Raw genomic sequence first — 6000 nt, 5'->3', positions numbered from 1 at the left:
TGTGTGTGTGTGTGTGTGTGTGTGTATCTCCAGCCACTGTTGTCCCAACTCCATATTTATTGGTAGAATGATTAAAATGCCAAGAACCAAGGATGATCATAGGTATGGAAGTGTTTGTGAAATATTAATAAAATTTACAATGGCAAAGTTGTTGTTAGTGTTACTTTGAAATTAATGATTGCGTTGAACTGATCCCAAGGCTGTGTATGCACACATCTCTGCATTGAACTGACCCCAAGGTTGGTGTGCACACATCTCTGCATTGAGCTGACTTCAGTGCTAAGATCAGAGGCCAACTGTGTGAAGTCCATTCTCTCCTTCCATCTTTGTGTGGGTTCCTGGGATCAAACTCAGAATGTCAAGCTGGTTTGGCAAGTGCCTTTATCTACTGAGCCATGGCACCAGGCCTGTTCCTGTTATTTTAAGAGCTATTACACAAGCAGAAATCCAAAGGCAGTGTAATGATTAAGTGTTAACCACTGTGTCACCTAAGGGGAGTTAATTTTTGAAGATATGAGAGCTCCGACAGATTAACTGTTTAACCTCCGACATTTCAAACTTGGCTGTGCCTAAGAATCTCCTGGGACTTTTGCTGACAGACAGCTTCAGGTTCGGTAGGCCTGAGATCTGGCTTTCTAAAATGCTTCTGGGGCATGGGGTATGTTTATGCTCTGGGTTTGTGGAACAGTGTGACTAGAAAGCAATCATATCGCCTATAACTTTGGTTCAAGCATGTGCTTGCTTCAAATTCATGATTATCCTGGTCACTGGCCTGGCTCTGCCCTTTAAACTAGTACCAATCATATTATTAGTAGAATAAATGTGGTTGTAAGAAAATACTGTAACAGGGCCCCCCCCAGACCTTAGTAGATCCCTAAATCTTAGCACGACTGACTCCATGATGGGAGTACCATTCAGGCCATAAAATTCAGCACCTGCCAAAGTGAAAGCAAAGGCCTAATCCATTAAAGTCCAAGGTTCTGGAAAGTCTCTAGATGTACTAACCTTGTTTACGGGCTTCTGTAGTTCATCTTCTGTTTAACTGTTCTTGTTAATGGAAATATGTCAACCCAGGACATGGTTTTTGTGCTTAAAAGCTCACCCTGGGAAAGGCTGGGCACTACACTAGGATTCTGAACACCCAGTGTAGTCGCTGGACAGCCAATAAAGACTTTCTATTGGCTTAAACCCATGCCCAAGCAGTCTTCTTCAGGGGATACCACACAACAATAAGTAATCAATGAAGAAGTAGAGACATTAGTCCTGACTCCCCTTTTATTTTGTTTTTGTTTTTGCTTGTTTGTTTGTTTGTTTTTGAGACAGGGTGTCTCTGTGTAGTCCTGGTTGTTCTGGATTCACTCTGTAGACCAGGCTGGCCTTGAACTCACAGAGATCCACCTGCCTCTGACTCCCTGAGTGCTAGGATTAAAGGCATGCGCCACCATACCCTGGTACACTACCCCCTTTTCACACATACGAAACTGTCACTGAAAGCATGGCTTGGCAAAGCTTGAGAGCCACACATGCAGGCCTTGGACTCATTTTCCTCCTCCTTTCCTCCTTCCTACTCCTCCTCTCATAGGGAAGAAAATTTCAGCTCTTCAAACTAAATTAAAGCCTAATATATTTCTATCTTTAGTAGCAAAAGAGCATTTATTTTTATAATTTTTCTATTATAATTTAACGATTACTACTTCAGATTTGCTCAAAGAGAAATTATATAATAACTTTCAAATCTCTTTTGAAAAATAGAACTCAACATTTTCATTAAAAAATTAAAAATGTGGGGCTGGAGAGATGGCTCAGAGGTTAAGAGCACTGTCTGCTCTTCCAGAGGTCCTGAGTTCAATTCCCAGCAACCACATGGTTATAATGTGATCTGATGCCCTCTTCTGGTGTGCAGGTGTATATGCAGGAAGAGCTCTGTATACATAATTATAAATAAATAAATCTTTAAAAAATAAATAAATGCTTGGAACTCTAGTAATTTCATTTAGGAAATGAATTTCCCCATGTCCTGGCTAGTTAGCTAATACTAAACATATAAGAACACTTAATGCAAAGCCCTGTGAAATTAGCAAGTATGGCATGAACTACAGCACCATCCATTCCAAGCCCAAAACAAGAATAACAACAGCACTATTCTATTAGTGATGGCAACAAACAGTATGTCTTTCATAAAATTCATCATCATCATCCTTGTATGTAAGTGAGAGACTGACAGAGACAGAGAGAGATGTTACAGAGTCAGTTCTCTCTTTCCATCTTTACGTGAGCTCCAAGGATCAAACACAGGTCAACATATTTTTGAGGAAAGTGCTCTTGCTGGCTGAGCCATCTTGATTGCCCTCACATTTCTTTTTACTGATTAAGCCTTAATTATTTTTATTTTATGTGTATGGATGTGTACCATGTCAGCGCAGTGCTCTCAGAGGCCAGAAGAGGGCGTCAGGTTCCTTGAAACTAGAGTTACAGCCGGCTGTGAGCTACCATGTGGGGACTGGGAACCAAACTTCTATCCTCTCAAAGAGAAGCAAGTGATCTCCACCAAATCATTTCTCCAGCCCCTACTTCATTTTTTTCGTTTTGTTTTGTTTTGTTTTGTTGAGACAGGGTCTCTCTGTGTAGCCTTGGCTGTCCTGGACTTGCTTTGTAGACCAGGCTGGCATCGAACTCACAGAGATCCACCTGCCTCTGCCTCCCGAGTGCTAGGATTAAAGGCGTGTGCCACCACGCCCGGCCCCCTACTTCATTTTTAATACCATCCACAGCCCACTTCTCAGACTGCTTCAGACATGCAGGATCATTTTGTTACAACAAGTGTCCACCCCTTTCCTGAAGAGATACACAGATGCTTTGGGCAAAGCCCCGCTGGGTTTCTCTCTGGAGACTGCTATTGTGGGTTCAAAGATGATATTCTTCTGGCTGCTAGTAACAAGCAAGACCACCTTCATGGTCAATGCAACTGATGTCCTCACACAAGGTCCCCAAAGGTTCTTGTGCTTGCTTGAATGCTTTGTGATCTGTCTTGAAAGTCGGAAAAACCTTAAAGTCACTATGTAGCCCCGCCTGGCCTGGAACCCACAGAGACATGCCAGCCTCTGCTTCCAGAATGCTGAGATTAAAGGCCTGCACCACCATGCCCAGCTACTTTGCAGTTTAGACAGGGTCCACCAGTCTCTGCCGGACAAGAACAAACATACTATTCAGTTTCCTAGAAAACACCTCTTTCAAACACTCTTCAAAACTAAGTCAGTCCTTGTAGTTAACTATTTACCTTCCCTGTAAAAAAAGACTAACACTCCCCTCTGCCAAAAAAAAGCCAGGCATGGTGGTGCACACCTTTAAATCCCAGAACTCAGGAGGCAGAGGCAGAGGCAGGTGGATCTCTGAGAGTTCAAGGCCAGCCTGGTCTATAAAGTGAGTCTAGGATAGCCAGGGCTACACAGAGAAACCCTGTCTCAAACAAAACAAAACAAAACAAAAGTCTAGCCCCCTATGCACCTCAGTGCATTTTCTATTAGCCTCAGGCATCATTGTATTCACAGCTTTGGAACCCTCATGTCCCATAGTTTCAAGGACTCTTGGGCCATTGACCAGCAAGCTGCCTAGTGATCTCAGTCTTTTTTTATTTTCTGTGTCATTAAGATAAATGTGGCATGTTAGTTATATTAGAGCATAGTCTATGTTTTGTTTTCCCTGCTGTGAAAGAATCAATAAGAATGAGAAGAATTGGTAAGAATGAGAGGACAACAATGCTCTCCCCTACCCCCCAAAAAATCTGTTCTTATGCCTGCTGAGATTATTTGAACACCATCTCTCTTCTGCTTGGCACGCAGGGAGGGCAGAGAGGAGAGCAACCCTGGGGTGGAGGGGGCAATGGTGAAGTGGCCAGTTCAACCAGACAGGTGAAGATTGCACAAGACCAAGAGAGGAACACAGGCTTGCACGTCCCTTCCATTACTCAAGAGCTACTCCACCCCCAAGGAGGTGACAGAACATCAGGAAGGAATGGGTGTGGCCAGTTTCACTTACAGTAATTTCCCAGAAGCTGTAGAGTGTCAGGCTTCCAAAGTCCAGTTTGGACAATGGGTATATATATTATCCGTGGCCAACATGGTCCAAAAACTGGGACACCGTCCTCAATTTTTTTTCTTTATGTATAAAAATAGTAGAGAGTAAGGTGCATACCCAAGATCTTAGAAATTGGGAGGCCACAAAAATGATCTTGAGTTCTAGGCCAGCCTGAGCTATACAACAAGAACGTATTTGAAAGAGGGGGCACCAAAATGTTTAAGTAGTAGAAAGGACTGGGGTTAATTGTAATATCATATATGTTGGCAGGTGAGTTAAGGTACATTGAGGTACACACCTGCTACCCCACTAGGAAAAAGTCTGTCCTTTAAGTCTCTTCCTCAACAAGCTGCTCCCAAAATCTTGTATATTTGTGGATAAGGAGGGGGTGGGGACTAGAAATAAGCCAGCGCTGGGTGAGGGGGTGCACACCTTTAATCCCAGCACTCACAGAGGAGGCAGAGGCAGGTGGCTCGCTCTAAGTTTAGGGCCAGCCTGTTGTCCAGGACAGTCAAAAAAAAAATAAATAAATAAATAAGTAAGCCAGAAACTTATGAGAAAGCTTTTCCTAGGGAAACAGTCTGAAACAGGCAGTGCAGCAGCAACCACCCACTCATAAACTGATCTGATTTAGGCTCCTAAGGCCCTGCATACAACCGGAATTTGTAGGACTTTTGTACAAAATACGTGCCGGTAAGACTCCCTGGCACCTTTCCCTAATGCCTGAGCCATGCCCCCTTTCAACTTTAAAGACATTCAATTGACAAGGGTTTTGAAACCTCAGAACAGAAAACCAGTCCAAAGTCATAGCACTGGTATTGGAAACAACACAAAATGGACTTTTGACTGGAATCTGTGTTAAGGTTCCATTATAGTTTCTGTTGGCACGAGACTCCATAAATCAGGTTTTTCTCCAACTCAGACAGAGCACAAGCATTTAGGAGAGGGCTCGTAGAGATCTATCAGGTTTTGGAGAAGGGGTCTTGATGAACTAGCAGAGCAGTAAGAATTGCAGAAGCTATTACCCAACCTAGTTGGGTAAAACAGACTGCATAGAAATGCCACCTCCAAAACAGCAAAAACAACAAAACAAAACAAAACAAAAACAGAAATGCCACCTCCAGACATCTTAAGATAGTTTTAGAAACTCCAATGGCTATGAGTCTGGGGCCTTGGTCACAGACCAGAGTAGTGCAGGAGATAATTCCTTTTCTTTTCCTTATTTTACTTCTTGTTTTGATGCCCTTTGTTGTTGCAGTGCTGTCTTTGTTTTGTTGTCTCTGTTGTTTGGGTTCTTAGCAGTACAGTGCTGTTTTTGTGATACTATTCCTCAGGAGCCATGAACAAATGTCTACTCACTCCAGATGGGGAACTGACAAGAGACCAAAGTACAGATACCATCAAAATCCAGCTTGGTGAAGCAATGCGTTTTATTGGGGTTATTTACAAGAACTTGAGTGAGGGGGTCACTTACTGTAGCAGTAATGAGTCAAAGACCACTGCATCATCAAAGCCCACCCAAGCTTGGATGATTACAAAAGCAGAGAACCTTGAACACACTGCACGCCCTCAGGCCATTCAACAGGATGGAGAGTGTCCTTCCCAGGTGCCTCGGTCAGTCTGAGCCTGGTCTAGGCAGCTCAGATGGTCTGAGCATCTTCTAGGCAGCATGGCCGCACTCTGCTTCTTCCAGGCAGCTGGCTTGTCTGACGGTGTCACCCTGCAGTCTTCACTGTTAACACACACTTGGAGGAGGAAAGCACCTAGTCTCTGGTCAGTTTCAAGGACTTGGGGAAACTATTTTGAGTTGTTTACATCCTGTCTTCACAGGCTTCCCTGAAGGGGGGAATATTTCAATCTCTCCGTAGAACATCCTGTTGTCTTCCCTCCCTGTAACCATCAGTCTTAGGAAGTTTCCTTCCAAGA

Source organism: Acomys russatus, chromosome X (assembly GCF_903995435.1).
Source record: "Acomys russatus chromosome X, mAcoRus1.1, whole genome shotgun sequence".
Taxonomy (NCBI): domain Eukaryota; kingdom Metazoa; phylum Chordata; class Mammalia; order Rodentia; family Muridae; genus Acomys; species Acomys russatus.
This window is presented reverse-complemented; position numbering follows the sequence as displayed.